Raw genomic sequence first — 18,037 nt, forward strand, 5'->3', positions numbered from 1 at the left:
GGCCCTCCTCAGTATCATGTATAGCAGTAATATTTGCAGTACCTTAATCTCTATGGGTTCCGGCTGACTCGCCGACATGAAGAATACAGACAGTGAAAAGACCGACAACAGAAGACAGAAAGACACCAGTTAGACAGTAGTGAGAGACCGACAGTTAAAAGTCAGACAAAGTTAAAATAAAGACAAAGGAAAGCCCGACAAGACCAACAGTCCGACAGAACAAAGACCGACAGTTCATAAGTCCGACAACAGTCACATCGAACACCCCTAAACCGACATCGCATAAATCGACAACACAACAGACCGACAAGTCCTACATCAGACAAGATTTATACCAAAACACAACAGGCCGACAGTATATATGCAGACACACAAAAGACCGACAAAACACAAGTCAGACGTGCATTTGACCGACATGACTAAAACCCGACAGTGCATACATAGACAGTAAAAAAGACCGACAATTAATCAAACAGACCTCGATAATATCGACAAGTAAAAGACCGACAGTGTATGCATAGACAGGCAAATGATCGACAAATCATAAAACAGACAGCAATAATACCGACACATAAAAGACCGACATCATATACCTAGACAATACATACAACGGCACCATGCCGTCTAACCTCAGACGCGCCTACGCTAACAGCGTTACCCCCGGCGCTACCCTCATCCGTGGAACTACAGGTCCCAGCCACACTTGTCAGCCTTACAGCTACCAAGCCCAAACCATACAGGCCAAAGTCATGAGTGCAAGGCCAAACCCCCCACACCCCCCACCCTTCCCCGCAAAGCACCCCATCCCCACAGTCACCACTCTTCCGTCCGTCCCTCCGCGATTTCTGGGCGTCCTGTCCTGGACGCCTCCATCGTCACCCCAGCAATGTGTAATATGATTTTTTGATAATGAATGTGTGTCGGTCTTATGTTTGTCGGTCTTGAGCTTATCTGACTTATGTCCTGTCGGACTTTAGAATGTCTACATATGTTTTGTCGGTCTTTTGTTTGTTGGTCTTGAGCTTATCTGACTTACGTCCTGTCGGACTTTAAAATGTCTACATATGTTTTGTCGGTCTTTTGTTTGTCGGTCTTGAGCTTATCTGACTTATGTCCTGTCGGACTTTAAAATGTCTACATATGTTTTGTCGGTCTTCAACAGTGTCTGTGTAATACGTATCTAATTGATAATTGTATGGCTTTTTTAATGTCTGCATACACGCTGTCGATCTTTGAGAGGTCTGTTTACTTTCATTGTCTAAGTTATCTATGTCGAGGTATGATTAATGTCGAACAATAGTTTGTCGGTAAAACTAAATTGTCTGACAATCACTGTCGGACTAATCTTTGTCGGGAAAAATAGATTCGAACCGCTATACCACACCCAATCTCTATAACAAATAGTAAAGCGCCCTACACACTGGCCGATACCAGTGAAACATATGAACGATATTGTTCATTAATGAATGAGATACCGTTCATATCTTTCAGTGTGTAGGCACCAGCGATGAACGATGCACGGTCCCGCGCTCGTTCATCGCTGTTGCCGGCTTGTTTAAACATGCAGAGCAATATGGACAATATCGTCCATATTAGCATGCACTGCTATTGAGCTGGGTCACCGTGTCTGTAGGGCCCTTTAGAGGGCTGGTCTTCAGTATGCCAAATGTCCGGATCCCAGCGCACAGTATACCGGCGCCGGAATCCCGACACCCGGCATACCGACAGACATTCTCCCTCGTGGGGGTCCACGACCCCCCTTAGAGGGAGAATAAAGAGCGTGGCACGTGTAGCGTGCCACCGTGCCCGCAGCGTGGTGAGCGCAGCGAGCCCGCAAGGGGCTCCTTTGCGCTCGCCACGCTGTCGGTATGCCGGCGGTCGGGCTCCCGGCGCCGGTATGCTGGTCGCCGGGAGCCCGGCCGCCTGCATACCATACTACACCCCTTTAGAGAGAGACCCTCATCTGTATAACACATTGGGCCTGATTCAGCATGGATCGCAAAAGCAAAATCTTTCTCTAATGGGCAAAACCATGTGCACTGCACTGTGGGGGTAGGCAGATGTAACATGTGCAGAGAGAGTTAGATTTGGGTGGGTTATTTTGTTTCTGTGCAGGGTAAATACTGTCTGCTTTATTTTTACACTGCAATTTAGATTCCAGGACCTTATTCAGATCTGATTGCTGCAGCAAATTTGTTAGCTAATGGGCAAAACCATGTGCACTGCAGGGGGGGGGGGGGGGGGGGGGGCAGATATAACATGTGCAGAGAGAGTTAGATTTGGGTGGGGTGTGTTCAAACTTAAACCTAAATTGCAGGGTATAAATAAAGCCGCCAGTATTTACCCTGCAAAGAAACATTATAACCCACCCAAATCTAACTCTCTGCACGTGTTACATCTGCCCACCCCCACCCCATATTTGCCTACCCTCCCTCATTCTGCAGAAGACTCCCTGAAATAGTAGCAATCTCCCTCACTCCCTGAATAGTCCCTCAATCTCCCTGAAAAAAAAAAAGAGAAATCAGAGATACATACATTTAAATGGGATCATCAGTGCCATTTCCCTGTATTAGTTATAAGGCACAATGATCCTTATGACTACATGCATTGTAAAGGTTTCTTGTGGCCACTTACAGTATATGGAACCTCTTGTAAAACACAATACACAAAAAAATCCTGCAAAATATAAGTGTCTTTTCTTCAACGAGTAGATCTTACTAACTTTGGGGCTCATTTACATTTGGATGTAAGTTATTTTCATGACACACCTCTCAGATGTAGCAGTACACGTCCGCGCTGATAGGTGTTACTTTCACATCTCCCTGAAATGCTTTTTCGAAAGTAGGTAAGTATGCCCCACCCCCTGCAGTGCACATGGTTTTGCCCATTAGCTAACAAATTTGCTGCTGTGATCAGGTCTGATTTAGGCCCTCAGTTTGAATACACCCCACACAAATCTAACTCTCTCTATACATGTTACATCTGCCACACCTGCACTGCACATGGTTTTGCCCATTAGAGAAAGATTTTGCTTTTGCGATCCATGCTGAATTAGGCCCATAATAATAACTAATACTAGATCCTGCTTTCTGTAGCACCCAGCAAGAAACAGACTGTCCTCTGACAGGGACCTTGTGATATTACAGCTATAAGTATGTGCAACCTTTGTAAAATGCTTCCTATAACACACGACTGTATACTCAGTGTCTGCATGTAGTACATGTATTACAAGCATTGCTTACCAAGCTTTTACTGCTATTAATAAATATTCAAACTGGTTATTGTTATAATTTATTTATATAGCAGCACCATTTTAAGAAGTGTTATGCAGAGTTGGGATGTCCATCGACCACTGATGATTCCAAATTATCGATGTTTATGGTCGATAGTGAATACTTTTGCCATCGATGGTGGAGAACCAGTTGGTTTCCAGCCAACTACGATAGAGAACCACCCGATGGTTGTTTTTTTTCTACAAGGTGCTAGGACACGGAGCATAACTCCACCCCCAACAAACACAAAGCCCCACCCAAAGACTCTGATTGGCTCACAGTTAGTGAAAGAATAGGGATGTCCATCATTTGGTGCAACCATCGATGCCCACCCATTACATTGTTTTTCAACTATTGATGTTCACTGGACACACCGATGGCCATCCCTAATGCAGAGATGTTTTTGTCATGCACAGCAGTCCCTACAGCATATTGTAGGACAGGGCTGGCCAAACCGGTCCTCGAGATCTACCAACAGTTCATGTTTTCCAGGCCTCTTGGAGATCTGTAGAATTGTTAGTTAGGAATGAATGCAGCACATCTTAATTAGTAATGACTACACCTGAGCACCAGCTAGGTGATCTGGAAAATGTGAACTGTTGGTAGATCTCGAGGACTGGTTTGGCCAGCTCTGCTATAGGAGCATGCAGTCTAAATTCCCTAACCCAGAAGCACACACACATAGATACAGCATGGTTTTGTAGTGTAGAAGCAAAGCGGAGCACTAGGAGGAAACTCACAAAAAAAACAGAGAGAACGTGTAAACTCCACACTGACAGGGCCTGGTCAGGAATAAAACGCATGACCCTAGTGATGTGAGGTATCAATGCTAACCACTGTGCTACCACTCACATTGCAGTGTATACTGTTAAATTCAATTGAGCAGTTCAGATTCTGTATTATGCATTTTATTAATTTGACTCAAGACAGGTTGGAATTTACCCCTCACCTCAGATGTGAGATACAACATGACATGTTTTCTGACATCTTGGGAACTTTGGAATTTGCAATATGTATATACCACTCCCTGATCATGGTGGCTGCCACTATGTGCTGGAAGGTAGGTGAGATAGTGTCTAGACTGAGCCTTAAGTCGCCCATAACTTTATTGTGACACACTTACACATCTACATTTAAGCTAGTTTACTACTAAGAAATAACAACACGGACACCAACTGCCAGATTTAAAAGGTCAACTGGTATTTATTGTTTGATTACCTAATTTTAACTATGTATTGGAGGATGGCAAAGAAAGGTATTACCAACTCACCAGCATTAGTCAAGTAGAATAATACCAAATAACCAAGGAGGGGACTCACCACCGCCTCCTAACAACATAACCCGCATTGTGCAGGACTCACCACCCTTTACTCTAACAGAGAAATGGACGAAACCGCACGGGAACGTCCGTAGTCTACCCGCAGGGGGAGGACACACTCGCCGTCTTACCAAAAGGGGGTGCACCACAATGACCACTTATGCAAGCTTTTGACCGCTGGCTGGTAGCGACTTTCCGCCCATCTGGCTGTCAACGGCCAACTACGAGATTGAAATAGAAGCCAAAATAGCGAACCTAAAATCAAATTGAAAAAAAAAAACAGGGCGGGCGGGAGAGGCTTCCAAAATGGCAAAGAAAAAATGGCCCCCTACAAATTAGGATAGGGGGCGTGCCCACGAGTAAAGGGGCATGGTCACACCCCCTTTCCTATACTTTCAATGGAGATTTAAAGAGTCAAAAATCGGTACAAAGCCCTTTTTGGCCGGTACAAACCATAAAAAAACGGTACTGTACCTGCCAAAAAGGTACAGTTGGAGGGTATGACCTCTGCCTAAAACCCGCTCCACCCGCCGCCAGCTCACTGTGCTCACCATCCCCGCTGCTGCCCTGCACATACATTAGAGGTGACCTGGCATAGCCATATGCTGGGTCACTACTGCCTGCCCGATGCCCCTACCCTCCCTGCAGCTGGCTCGCTCTGCCCCACCCCCACTCTGTTCTGAAGTGGCCCGGCATATGCTGGGTCATTTCAGACTGCTTGCTCTCTGCTGCCCGCGACTTGCTCTGGTCCCCAAGGGGCAGCTTGCTTTCTCCAAAGGACCGTAGCTTGAGGACGTCATTGCAGGAGCCCAGGATTCTGCATTGCTTCACCAGGAAGGTTAGTATATTTGAATTGCTACTTGTCAAAGCTATATATATCGCATTGAACTGATGCGATATATAGTGAAAAGTATCAATTCTCTCTGTCATTTAGATTCCACCAGCTGACCGAAAAGACCCAGGAGTAAGAAACAGGGCCACTCAGGCCTAGGTTCTCCCGTGGGTGAGTAAAACTCAGTGACGTGCGGTGGGGTGAGGCAGGTGAAGCAGAGCCTTTCCGGTAAAACAAACATATAAGTCAGGGTTTGACTGTATAAAGTATATGAAAAATACAAAGAATATGTTTGAAATATCTTCTTTGCATTATTCTAATCATTTTTATAGCCAAAACTCTGGAGTAAATAGTCTATGGCAGGGGAGGCAATGCCTCACTTTCTTATCTTTTCCTCACATCTCTGATCAAAACTCACCAAATTTCCAGGAGTTTATACTGCCGCACCTGTGTAGGGTATACTACGAATTGCCGGCTGTCGGGATTCCGACGCCAAGCATACCGGCGCCGGGATCCTGACAGCCAGAATGCCAGCAGCGGGCTGAGCGCAAAAGAGCCCCCTGTGGGCACGGTGGTGCGGTATGCGCATTGCGCTATTTATTCTCCCTCCATCGGTGTTATGGACACCTCACGTGGGAGAATAGTTGTCAGAATACCGGCGGTCGGGATCCTGGCGCCGGTATGCTGAGCGCCAGGATCCCGACAGCCGGTATAATGAGTGCCACCTCCTGTGTATAATGCCCAGATGTACCCTTTGGTTCATATATTGCATGAAAATCTGGTTCTGGTACTAGCCAGTGTCTCCAGAGCCATTTAATCAGCGCACGTCCCTGGTATACCTCAATGCAGTGCGTGATAGCGAGGTCATACAGATGTTCCGCCTCAACCACAACAACTTAATGCACCTGTATGACCTTGTTAAAACTCAGCTTGAGCCAGAGACACTGCACGGGCACAAGTCTTTTCAGGCCTACATAAACTGTTGGCTGTTCTGCACTTTTTTGCCACCGGGAACTTTCGGTCGACATGGGCAGGGTGATTGGGATTTCCTTTGAATTATGGGGGTCATTCCGAGTTGTTCGCTCGTTGCCGATTTTCGCTATGCTGCAATTAGTTGCTAAATGCGCATGCGCATGGTACGCAGTGCGCATGCGCTTAGTTATTTAACACAAAACTTAGGAGATTTGCTGATGCTCGAGCGATGATTTTCAGTCGCTCGAGTGTTCGTTGAGTGATTGACAGGAAAGGGGCGTTTCTGGGCAGCATCTCAGCGTTTTCATGGCGTTGGCTAAAAAACACAGGCATGCCAGTGAAAACGCAGGAGTGGCTGGAGAAACGGGGGAGTGGCTGGCCGAACGCAGGGCGTATTTGTGACGTCAAACCAGGAACTAAACTGACTGAGCTGATCGCAATCTAGGAGTAGGTCTGGAGCTACTCAGAAACTGCAAAGAATTATTTAGTAGCAATTCTGCTAATCTTTTGTTCGCAATTCTGCTAAGCTAAGATACACTCCCAGAGGGCGGCGGCCTAGCGTGTGCAATGCTGCTAAAAGCAGCTAGCGAGCGAACAACTCGGAATGAGGGCCGATGCCCTATATTTATACTGTATGATGATATTTTTTTTTTTGACCATGTCAAAATGTTTACATTTAAAATATAGATAACTGCACATGAGCCCTCATTCCGAGTTGATCGCTCGCTAGCTGCTTTTTGCAGCAGTGCACACGCTAAGCCGCCGCCCTCTGGGAGTGTATCTTAGCTTAGCAGAAGTGCGAACGAAGTATTCGCAATTTAGCGAAAAGATTTGTCTTTGCAGTTTCTGAGTAGCTCGAGACTTACTCCTCCAGTGCGATCAGTTCAGTGCTTGTCATTCCTGGTTTGACGTCACAAACACACCCAGCGTTCGCCCAGACATTCCTCCGTTTCTCCAGCCACTCCTGCGTTTTTCCCAGAAACGGCAGCGTTTTTTCGCACACACCCATAAAACGTCCAGTTTCCGCCCAGAAACACCCACTTCCTGTCAATCTCACTCCGATCACCAGAACGAAGAAATTTCTTCGTTAAGCCGTGAGTAAAATACCAAACTTCTTAGCAAATTAACTTGGCGCAGCCGTAGTGCGAACATTGCGCATGCGCAGTTTGCGGAAAATCGCTGCGATGCGAAGAAAAAGAACGGGCGAACAACTCGGAATGAGGGCCTTGGGTCCTAATTCAGACCTGATTGCAGCAGCAAATTTGTTAGCTAATGGGCAAAACTATGGGGGTCATTCCGAGTTGATCGCTCGCTGACGATTTTTGCAGCGCAGCAATCAGGTAAAAAAATGGCAAAACTGCACATGCGTATGCACCGCAATGCGCAGGCGCGTCGTACGGGTACAAAGAGGATCAGTGCCGAGCAATGGATTTAACGAAGAATTCATTCACACAGCCGATCGCAAGAAGATTGACAGGAAGAGGCATACTTACTGACAATCTGGCTGCCCCCCCGGGAGGAGGCAGCCAGGTCGGAGCAGCAGGGGCGTGGCGATGGTGGAGGCGGATGTTTAGTGGCGGGATTGGGGGCGTGGCTGCATGCTCACGTCATCATGGCCCCGCCCCCTGTCTAGCAATGCCGATAATATTGGCATTGCAAGGCAGGGGGCGAGGCCGGGATGACGCGAATCGCGTCATCTGACCCCCAGACCACCCACTTTCTATTGCGCCACCGGGAATTTGTTAGGGGATGCGGGGGGGATGCGGGGGGGTTGCAGATGGTGGGCGATCGGCCGGGAAACTTGCCCACTCTTCCAGGGGGCCGGGAGCGCCACACGATTTTCGGGAGCCTCCCGGCCATTCTGGGAGAGTAGGAAAGTATGGGAAGAGGGCGTTTATGGGTGTCGACTGACAGTTTTCTGGGAATGGTAGGGGAAACGCAGGCGTGTCCAGGCGTTTGCAGGGCGGGTGTCTGACGTCAATTCCGGCACCAAAAAGACTGAAGTGATCGCAGCGGCTGAGTAAATCCAGAGCTACTCAGAATCTATACAAAATGTTTTTGCACAGCTCGGCTGCACAGGCATTCGCACACTTGCAAAGTGAAAATACACTCCCCTGTGGGTGGCGACTATGCGTTTGCACGGCTGCTAAAAGTAGCTAGCGAGCGATCAACTCGGAATGACCCCCTATGTGCAGTACAGGGGGGGCAGATATAACATGTGCAGAGAGGGCAATGAGGTAGCTGTATGATTAAAAAGAAAGACGAAAAGGAATCTTCCCAGCGCCAACCAGGTACCCAGTAAATAAATCTACAGATTTGTCACAGCTTTCATATAACCAAGGGATACTCAACCCCTGTGTAACCAAGTAGAACAAAAAAAGAAAGTTGAAAGCGCTGACACTCTGTATATATATATATGAAGAATGTTTTTTTATTATTTTGTATTTACTTTAAATTTTTTAATACCATAAAAATCTAATTTAAAAAACATCAGATCAGCTGTATAATATAAAAACACAATATTAATAGACCTTTCTATAGATACCATGAAAATATCTCTTATTTCTTTCTGATCTTCAGAGATAGTTTCAATTAATTACTATCTTAATGGATCTCAAATGTATCCAACTAGTCTGTGTAGAGCAGAAAGTTTGATTGCTCCTCTTTCAACCTGCAACAAAGTAATTCTATTACTATGCAGTTATACACAATAAAATGCACATTTAAAACTTTAAGATGACATAGCAATGTCCATGTTAGAAAGGATTTTTGCTGTGTATTAACAGAGTTGCTGTTTTGATCCGTTTTGACACCAGGTTTAATTAAATGATTGAGCTGAAATACGTTGGAATTATTACACACAAAATTGTGTTTTAGCAGCGTGTATACTGTTAAGGTACAGTATTTGTATCCTCAATTTTATAGCAGAAAACATTGTTTGCACATTTAGTGCTAATTAGTATACATGGCCATGTAAGTGTCTTTAGAAGTATGGAGCAAGTTTACCCCTTCCGCCGTCTGTGGATATTTGTGCTGGTCAATAGGGCTCCCGGCTCTGGTAGCTGAATCCCTTTTACTTGAGCCTTATCCGGAGATCCAAGTCCAGGTCCACGTAGGCTTTCTAGGGGCTTATATGGACAAAGATAGGTCCGTGTAGCTGCTGGCACTGTTGAAATACGCGTTTCTCTACCTCACATCACCCCCGGCGGTTTCCTCAGTTAGTGACCTCAATAACCTCAATAAAATTAATTTCCACTCATTTCCAGTCTATTCTGAACACCTCACACCTAACAATATTGTTTTTAGGCCAAAAGGTTGCACTGAGGTGGCTATATGACTAAGCTAAGCGACACAAGTGTGCGGCACAAACACCTGGCCCATCTAGGAGTGGCACTGCAGTGGCAGACAGGATGGCACTTTAAAAAAATAGTCTCCAAACAGCACATCATGCAAAGAAGTAAAAGAGGTGCAATGAGGTGGCTGTATGACTAAGCTAAGCTACACAAGTGTGTGGCACAAACACCTGGCCCATCTAGGAGTGGCACTGCAGTCCCACTGCACTAATGGCGGATACCAGATGTATGTCTAGCACCAGCATAGTTGTTATGGCCTCAGTAATCCGCTTTGCAATAGGGTATATATATATACAGCACTGGAATTATATGGCAGTACCACTGGACATATATGGCAGTATCACTGGAATTATATGACAGTATCACTGGAATTATACGGCAGGATCACTGGAATTATACGGCAGAATCACTGGACTTATACGCCAGTACCACAGGAATTATACGGCAGGATCACTGGAATTATACGGCAGGATCATTGGAATTATACGGCAGGATCATTGGAATTATACGGCAGGATCACTGGAATTATACGGCAGTACTCCTGGACATATATGGCAGTATCAATGGACATCAGGGATGTATCTACTGTTTGGCGAGGGTGGTACTCACCAGGGGCGCCGGCCGAGAGGGGGCGCCACCCAGCTGTGCCACCTGCGGCCCGTGCTGTCTGTAATAAAAACTCAGTGATGCTCTCTTTCTCTCAGAAGCATCAGTGCTGGCTGAGAGGAGGAGGCAGTAGCAAGAGTACAGCCTAACAATGGGCGGGATGTACTAAGCGGAAAATGCGGTAAACTCCCTGTTTACCGCATTTTCCTGATGTACTAACCCCCAGCCGGCAGGACAGCGCCGCAGCGGGGTACGCTAGCTTTAGCTGGCGTACGTCCATAGAAGCCTATGGGCTTCTCTCCGCGGCGCTGTGTGAGGGATCCGATCGGATCCCTCCCAGCATGCCCTGCGGCCGCCCCCCGTCACCCCGCGCATGCGCAGACTGACTCCTGGGGCCGAATCCCGGAAGTCAGGCTGCCGCTGCGCATCGCGGAGGACAGCTCTTATCGGAAGAGCTGTCCTCCGCAATGCTGATCGCATATGTTAGTACATATGCGATCAGCATCGTGGCGATGGGCGGCGATGTACATTAGTACATCCCGCCCAATATGAGAGGGGAGCATCCACAGGGGGAGGGGTAATCACAGATGAGAGGGGCACCTGCGGATGGGGGAGGGGGGCACCCGAAGGTGGGGGGGGTGGGGCGCCCCTGGCCAAAACTGTCAAAGTTCCTTGCAGCATGTACACACAGTACAGGCTGTCTGATGCTGCACCTGCTCCACTACTGCCTGTCTATATACAGTATGACAGGCAGTGGAGCAGCTGTCTGAAAGCCTGTAGTGTACACCACAGTACAGTCTCTAAACCTCAGGGGACTCAGTCTAAGTCACAGCAGGCACCATGCAGAGGATCAGATGCCCAACAAGCTCCTCCCCCTTCCCCCTGGCAGAAGTGGAACAGAGCAGCAGAGACTATACAGCAGCTCCCAGTGACCCCTCCCCTTAGCTCATCCCTACCGTGACCAGTGGTGAGGTGACTACTGGGAGATTTCCATAGTGACTCCCCGGGCTCAGTGGCTGAAAACGTGGAGTCTGGAGAGGAGAGCAGTCTGGACAGAAGAAGAGCCTAAGGGGTGACAGCAGCAGCAGCATCTTGGAAGGTTTGTCCCCAGGGAATCAACTGGGTGAAGTATTTTTTTTTATTATTGTTATTAATTATATACATCTTAAAATACCTAGCCTCCCTGTAACCCCCCTCAGTGTCCCTGCCCTCACCCACCCTATAACTCCCCCTTAGTGTCCCTGCCCTCACCCACCCTATAACTCCCCCTCAGCGTTCCTGCCCTCACCCTCTCCTTTAACCCCCCCTCAGTATCCCAGCCCTCACCCTCACTATAACTCCCCCTCAGCGTCCCTGCCCTCACCCTCCCTCTAACACCCCCTCAGCATCACTGCCCTCACCCTGCCTCTATCTCTCCATCAGCATCCCTGCCCTCACCCTCCCTCTAACTCCCCCTCAGCATCACTGTCCTCACCCTCCCTCTAACTCCCCATCAGTTTTCCTGCCCTCACCCTCTCTCTAACTCCCCCTCAGCATCACTGCCCTCACCCTACCTCTAACTCCCCCTCAGCGTCCCTGCTCTCACCCTCCCTCTAACTCCCCCTCAGCGTCCCTGCCCTCACCCTCCCTCTAACACCCCTCAGCATCACTGCCCTCACCCTGCCTCTAACTCTCCATCAGCATCCCTGCCCTCACCCTCCCTCTAACTCCCCATCAGTTTTCCTGCCCTTACCCTCTCTCTAACTCCCCCTCAGCGTCCCTGCCCTCACCCTCTCTCTAACTCCCCCTCAGCATCACTGCCCTCACCCTACCTCTAACTCCCCCTCAGCGTCCCTGCCCTCACCCTCCCTCTAACACCCCTCAGCATCACTGCCCTCACCCTGCCTCTAACTCTCCCTCAGCATCCCTGCCCTCACCCTCCCTCTAACTCCCCATCAGTTTTCCTGCCCTCACCCTCTCTCTAACTCCCCCTCAGCGTCACTGCCCTCACCCTCCCTCTGACTCCCCCTCAGCGTCACTGCCCTCACCCTACCTCTAACTCCCCCTCAGCGTCCCTGCTCTCACCCTCCCTCTAACTCCCCCTCAGCGTCCCTGCCCTCACCCTCCCTCTAACACCCCTCAGCATCACTGCCCTCACCCTGCCTCTAACTCTCCATCAGCATCCCTGCCCTCACCCTCCCTCTAACTCCCCCTCAGCATCACTGCCCTCACCCTCCCTCTAACTCCCCATCAGTATCCCTGCCCTCACCCTCCCTCTAACTCCCCCTTAGCGTCACTGCCCTCACCCTCCCTCTAACTCCCCCTCAGCGTCACTGCCCTCACTCTCCCTTAAACTCCCCCTCAGCATCACTGCCCTCACCCTCCCTCTAACTCCCCCTCAGCATCCCTGCCCTCACCCTCCCTCTAACTCCCCCTCAGTGTCACTGCCCTCACCCTCCCTCTAACTCCCCCTCAGTGTCCCTGCCCTCACTCTCCCTTAAACTCCCCCTCAGCATCACTGCCCTCACCCTCCCTCTAACCCCCTCTCAGCGTCACTGCCCTCACCCTCCCTCTAACTCCCCCTCAGCATCACTGCCCTCACCCTCCCTCTAACTCCCCTTCAGCATCCCTCCCCTCCCCCTCCCTCTTACTCCCCCTCAGCATCCCTGCTCTCCCCCTCCCTCTAACTCCCCCTCAGCATCACGGTCCTTACCCTCTCCTGTAACTCCCCTTCATTGTCCCTGCCCTCCCCCTCCCTCTACTCCTCCTCATCGTTACTGCCCTCACCCTCCCTCTAACTCCCCCTAAGCATCCCTGCCCTCACCCTCCCACTAACTCCCCCTCAGTGTCACTGCCCTCATCCTCCCTATAACTATGCCTCAGTGTCCCTGCCCTCACCCTCTCCTGTAACTCCCCCTCTGATTCCTGGGGGGGGGGGGGGGAGGCGCCGGTCCCTTATTTTGCCATGGGCGCTCAGGCCCTTAGATACACCCCTGATGGACATATACGGCAGTATCACTGGACATATACGGCAGTATCGCTGGAATTATATGGCAGGATCACTGGAATTATACGGCAGTACCGCTGGACATATACGGCAGGATCAAAGGACATATACACATAGGTGTGCGCAGGGTGGGTGCCTGGTGCGCACAGGCACCCCCTATCTCACATGCCTGATGCAGCGATCGCCGAGCAGGCTTATTACTGTCCCCTCTGCGCTGCACCCTGTCAGGGCTGCATTACTGACCGGACGCCTGGGTTAATCAAGGGTGCCACTGCCACCGGCTTTCAAACTCCCGGCTCCACCTCCATGTACAAAAACAGCGTGATGTGACATGATTACGTCATGCTGCTCGCACGCCCACCTGTCACACCCGCCCACCTCTCTCCTTCTATGCTATGCCAACGCCAGCCACTGATGAGGATCAGCATGCAGCCAGCATTCCTCTTAGGAAGACAAATTCAATACTGGCAGGCGGTCGGCAGCAGCATTGAAACATCACTTGTTTTTCCAGCAGCAGCAGTACTAGTCTGCGACTGTCAGTGCAGGGGAAAGAGAGGGGGAGCCAGACCAGGCTGAGGAGAAGCAGTGTAATTGCAGTGAGTGCCATCAGGGGTGTTTGTTTGATGCACACCACAATATCTTACAATGCATCTGCTTTATTAGGATTGGTACAAGGGTGGATATTTTATATTGCGTTGACCGTCAATAGATGGTGCTAGACACGCCCCCCCAACGGTGCATCCCCTAATAATATGTGCTGCGCACGCCTATGCATATACGGCAGTATCAATGGACATATACGGCAGTATCACTGGACATATATGGCAGTATCACTGGACTGGATTTATATGCCAGTACAACTGCAATTATACGGCAGGGTCACTGGAATTATACGTCAGGATCACTGGAATTATACGGCAGGATCACTGGAATTATACGGCAGGATCACTGGAATTATACGGCAGGATCACTGGAATTATACGGCAGTACCGCTGGACATATACAGCAGCACAGGGACACCACCACTGGACTGATGCAGGACAACACAGCACCACTGCAATGGACTGGACTTCTACAGCAGCACTGAACATATGGCAGCAGAGGACACCACCACTGTGACTGGACTGATGCAGCACAAGACACCACCACTGTACTGATGCAGGACAACACAGCACCACTGCAATGGACTGGACTTCTACAGCAGCACTGGACATATGGCAGCAGAGGACACCACCACTGTGACTGGACTGATGCAGCACAAGACACTACCACTGAACTGATGCAGGACACTGAGGACGAAGACACGTCTCTACACTCTCCAATGCCGGAGTGAAAATGGCGGCAACGCGTGGCTCCTTATATGGAATCGCGAGAATCCGACAGCAGGATGATGATGTTTTGCCTTGTTCTGGTTCCGAGTCAGGCGGGAAAACCTGAGCCTGACTCAGATCCGGGCTCGTGTAATGAAGTTCGGGGGGTTCTGTTCTCTGAGAACCGAACCCGCTCATCTCTAATATTAGGTTAACATTCTGATCATGTCTGTATTTTTATTTTAACCCGTTCAACATTTGATGCCTTTCTATATATTAATAATTGTCCATGTCTACATAATATCCTTGACGACATTTTGATTGTATACATATTAATTGTTGACATTTAGCCCATGTCAACATTTTTTGTTGTCGACGTAAAAGTACCTGTCGATATTATGGTTTCTATATTATGATTGCCTATATTCAGTGGTGTCATTAGGGTAATACCTTTTTCACCCCACACAAATAACCCGGTATATTGCCGGGTCGACGCGGGTCACTGTGCATTGTAAAAGGGGTCACTCCCGAATTCCCAGGTCACCTGACCCGGTATTTCAACCCAGGAATAAAAAAGGGTTATTCCCGGGATATTACGGGGTCAGGTGCAGTGTGAACGGGTTGCAGGGTTGATGCGACCCAGGACCCATTCACAGTATAGACAGAGGCGGCGTGGAGATGATCTTATCTCCCACCGCTGCCTCCGCACCAGCCCCTGATGCCACCTCTGTCCCCTCCCCATATTACCGGGTCGGAAAGCCAGTCTGAAAGGGTCCAATGCCGGGTTGCACCCGGGAAGGACCCCTTTCCAATTCCCGGATGTGACCCGGCATTGCGATCTGAAAGCGGTATTAGTGACACCTGGTGTATCAAATAAATGACATACATAACATTTGCATACCTCCCAATATTGAGGACAGTGTACCCGGGACACCTGCACGGCAAAGCCGTGCCCGCACCCGAAAAGGAGGCATGGTCTTGGGGAAAGGGGGTGTAGCTTAGCAGGAGTGATGCATCCGCAAGCCACGATTCCCGAATTTGGCACTTAGGGAGCATGCCCAGCGCTCTGTGAGCAGCTGGCATGCCCCCAGCCCTTCTGTCTCCCGTGAATAGCGCACAGCATCTATTCACCGCTCCTCCGGAATGCAGAGCAGGGTGACAGGAATCTCCCAACTACCTCCGCCCCCCCACCGCTGGACACTGTGACCCGCGGGTGGGACAGCAGGACAGTCCCAGAAAAACGGGACTGTCCCGCGAAAATTGGGACAGTTGGGAGGTGTGCATTTGTGCTTGTGCATGTACAAAAATGTACATGGCTTTGCGAGAAGAGATGAGGTCTCGCGGTACATCGCCACTTACATCACCCTGGGGGCAGCCCAGCATTCCGGAGATGTTGGGCTGCCCCCTGGAGAATTTCCTTGCACTGCTGGCTCCTCCAGGGGTGTAGCGAGGGTGGCTCCAGTAAAGTGCAAGCTCCGGGTGCCAGAAAAGTTAGATGGCGCACCACCGCCTGCTCACCCCCTCCTTCTGCCCGCTATACCACACCTACTCGGACTCTGAGACAAGGTAGGGAACAGGGCAGATCAGAGTAGTCAGCAGGAGACACTGACAGCCGACACATGCCGGAGCTCTGCCGCCCTATTATATGTCTCACTGTGTGCTTGTAGCTGTGCAGCAGGGTAACTTCTGTCCTGCTACACCTATCTCTGCCCCGGCTGCTGCAGCACCTCTGTCTGCCCTTGCTACTGCAGCACTTCTCTTTGTCCTAGCTATTGCAGCATCTTTCTTTGTTCCAGCTGCTGCAGCACCTTTTTCTGCCCCAGGTGCTGCAGCACCTATCTCTGCCCCGGCTGCTGCAGCACCTCTTTCTGCCTCGGGTGCTACAGCACCCGTCTTCCCCAGGCTGCTGCTGCAGCACCTCTCTCTGCATAAAAAGCTGCAGAGTAACATTTATAAGCGGCTCTACTATGGCATAACCTCCCCTATATTTTTGTTGCGCTCCTTTGGCGCGCACTGTCCCTGTTTTAAACATGATGGGCGCCCAAAAGATAGTTTCACCCTGAGATCCACAAGGTCTAGAACCGGCCCTGTCACCAATTTTGGATTTTTCAACATTTTTTTCTTTTCAAATGTAACATGCCCCCAATTCAGTACAGGGGAGAGGGCGCCGAAACATACCCTTGCTCCGGGCACCATGGCACCTAGCTACGCCTTCTGGGCTCCTCTTCAAGGACAGTAGTTGGGGTGATAATGTCACTGTGCAGCACCCAGCTCCCATGTGCACTGCAGGGGGGGCAGATATAACATGTGCAGAGAGAGTTAGATTTGGGTGGTGTGTATTCAAACTGAAATCTAAATTGCTGTGTAAAAATAAAGCAGGCAGTATTTACCCTGAACAGAAACAAAATAACCCACCCAAATTAGTGATAAGCGGGTTCGGTTCCTCGGAAACCGAACTCCCCTGAACTTCACCCATTTTACACGGGTCCGAGGCATACTCGGATTCTCCTGTATGGCTCGGTTAACCCGAGCGTGCCCGAACGTCATCATCCCGCTGTCGGATTCTCGCGAGATTCGGATTCTATATAAGGAGCCGTGCGTCGCCGCCATTTTCACTCGTGCATTGGAAATGTTAGGGAGAGGACGTGGCTGGCGTCCTCTCCGTTTATTAATATTGCTGCAAATATTTGTGCTTATTGCTTAATTGTGGGGACTGGGGAGCAGCTGTATTATATAGGAGGAGGACAGTGCAGAGTTTTGCTGATCAGTGACCACCAGTTTTATCCGTTCTCTGCCTGAAAAACGCTCCATATCTGTGCTCAGTGTGCTGCATATATCTGTGCTCACACTGCTTTATTGTGGGGACTGGGGACCAGCAGTATTATATAGGAGGAGTACAGTGCAGAGTTTTGCTGACCAGTGACCACCAGTATTATACGTTCTCTGCCTGAAAAACGCTCCATATCTGTGCTCAGTGTGCTGCATATATCTGTGCTCACACTGCTTTATTGTGGGGACTGCGGACCAGCAGTATTATATAGGACGAGTACAGTGCAGAGTTTTGCTGACCAGTGACCACCAGTATTATACGTTCTCTGCCTGAAAAACGCTCCATATCTGTGCTCAGTGTGCTGCATATATCTGTGCTCACACTGCTTTATTGTGGGGACTGGGGACCAGCAGTATTATATAGGAGGAGTACAGTGCAGAGTTTTGCTGACCAGTGACCACCAGTATTATACGTTGTCTGCCTGAAAAACGCTCCATATCTGTGCTCAGTGTGCTGCATATATATGTGCTCACACTGCTTTATTGTGGGGACTGGGGACCAGCAGTATTATATAGGAGGAGTACAGTGCAGAGTTTTGCTGACCAGTGACCACCAGTA

This window comes from Pseudophryne corroboree, chromosome 8 (assembly GCF_028390025.1).
Source record: "Pseudophryne corroboree isolate aPseCor3 chromosome 8, aPseCor3.hap2, whole genome shotgun sequence".
Lineage (NCBI taxonomy): Eukaryota > Metazoa > Chordata > Amphibia > Anura > Myobatrachidae > Pseudophryne > Pseudophryne corroboree.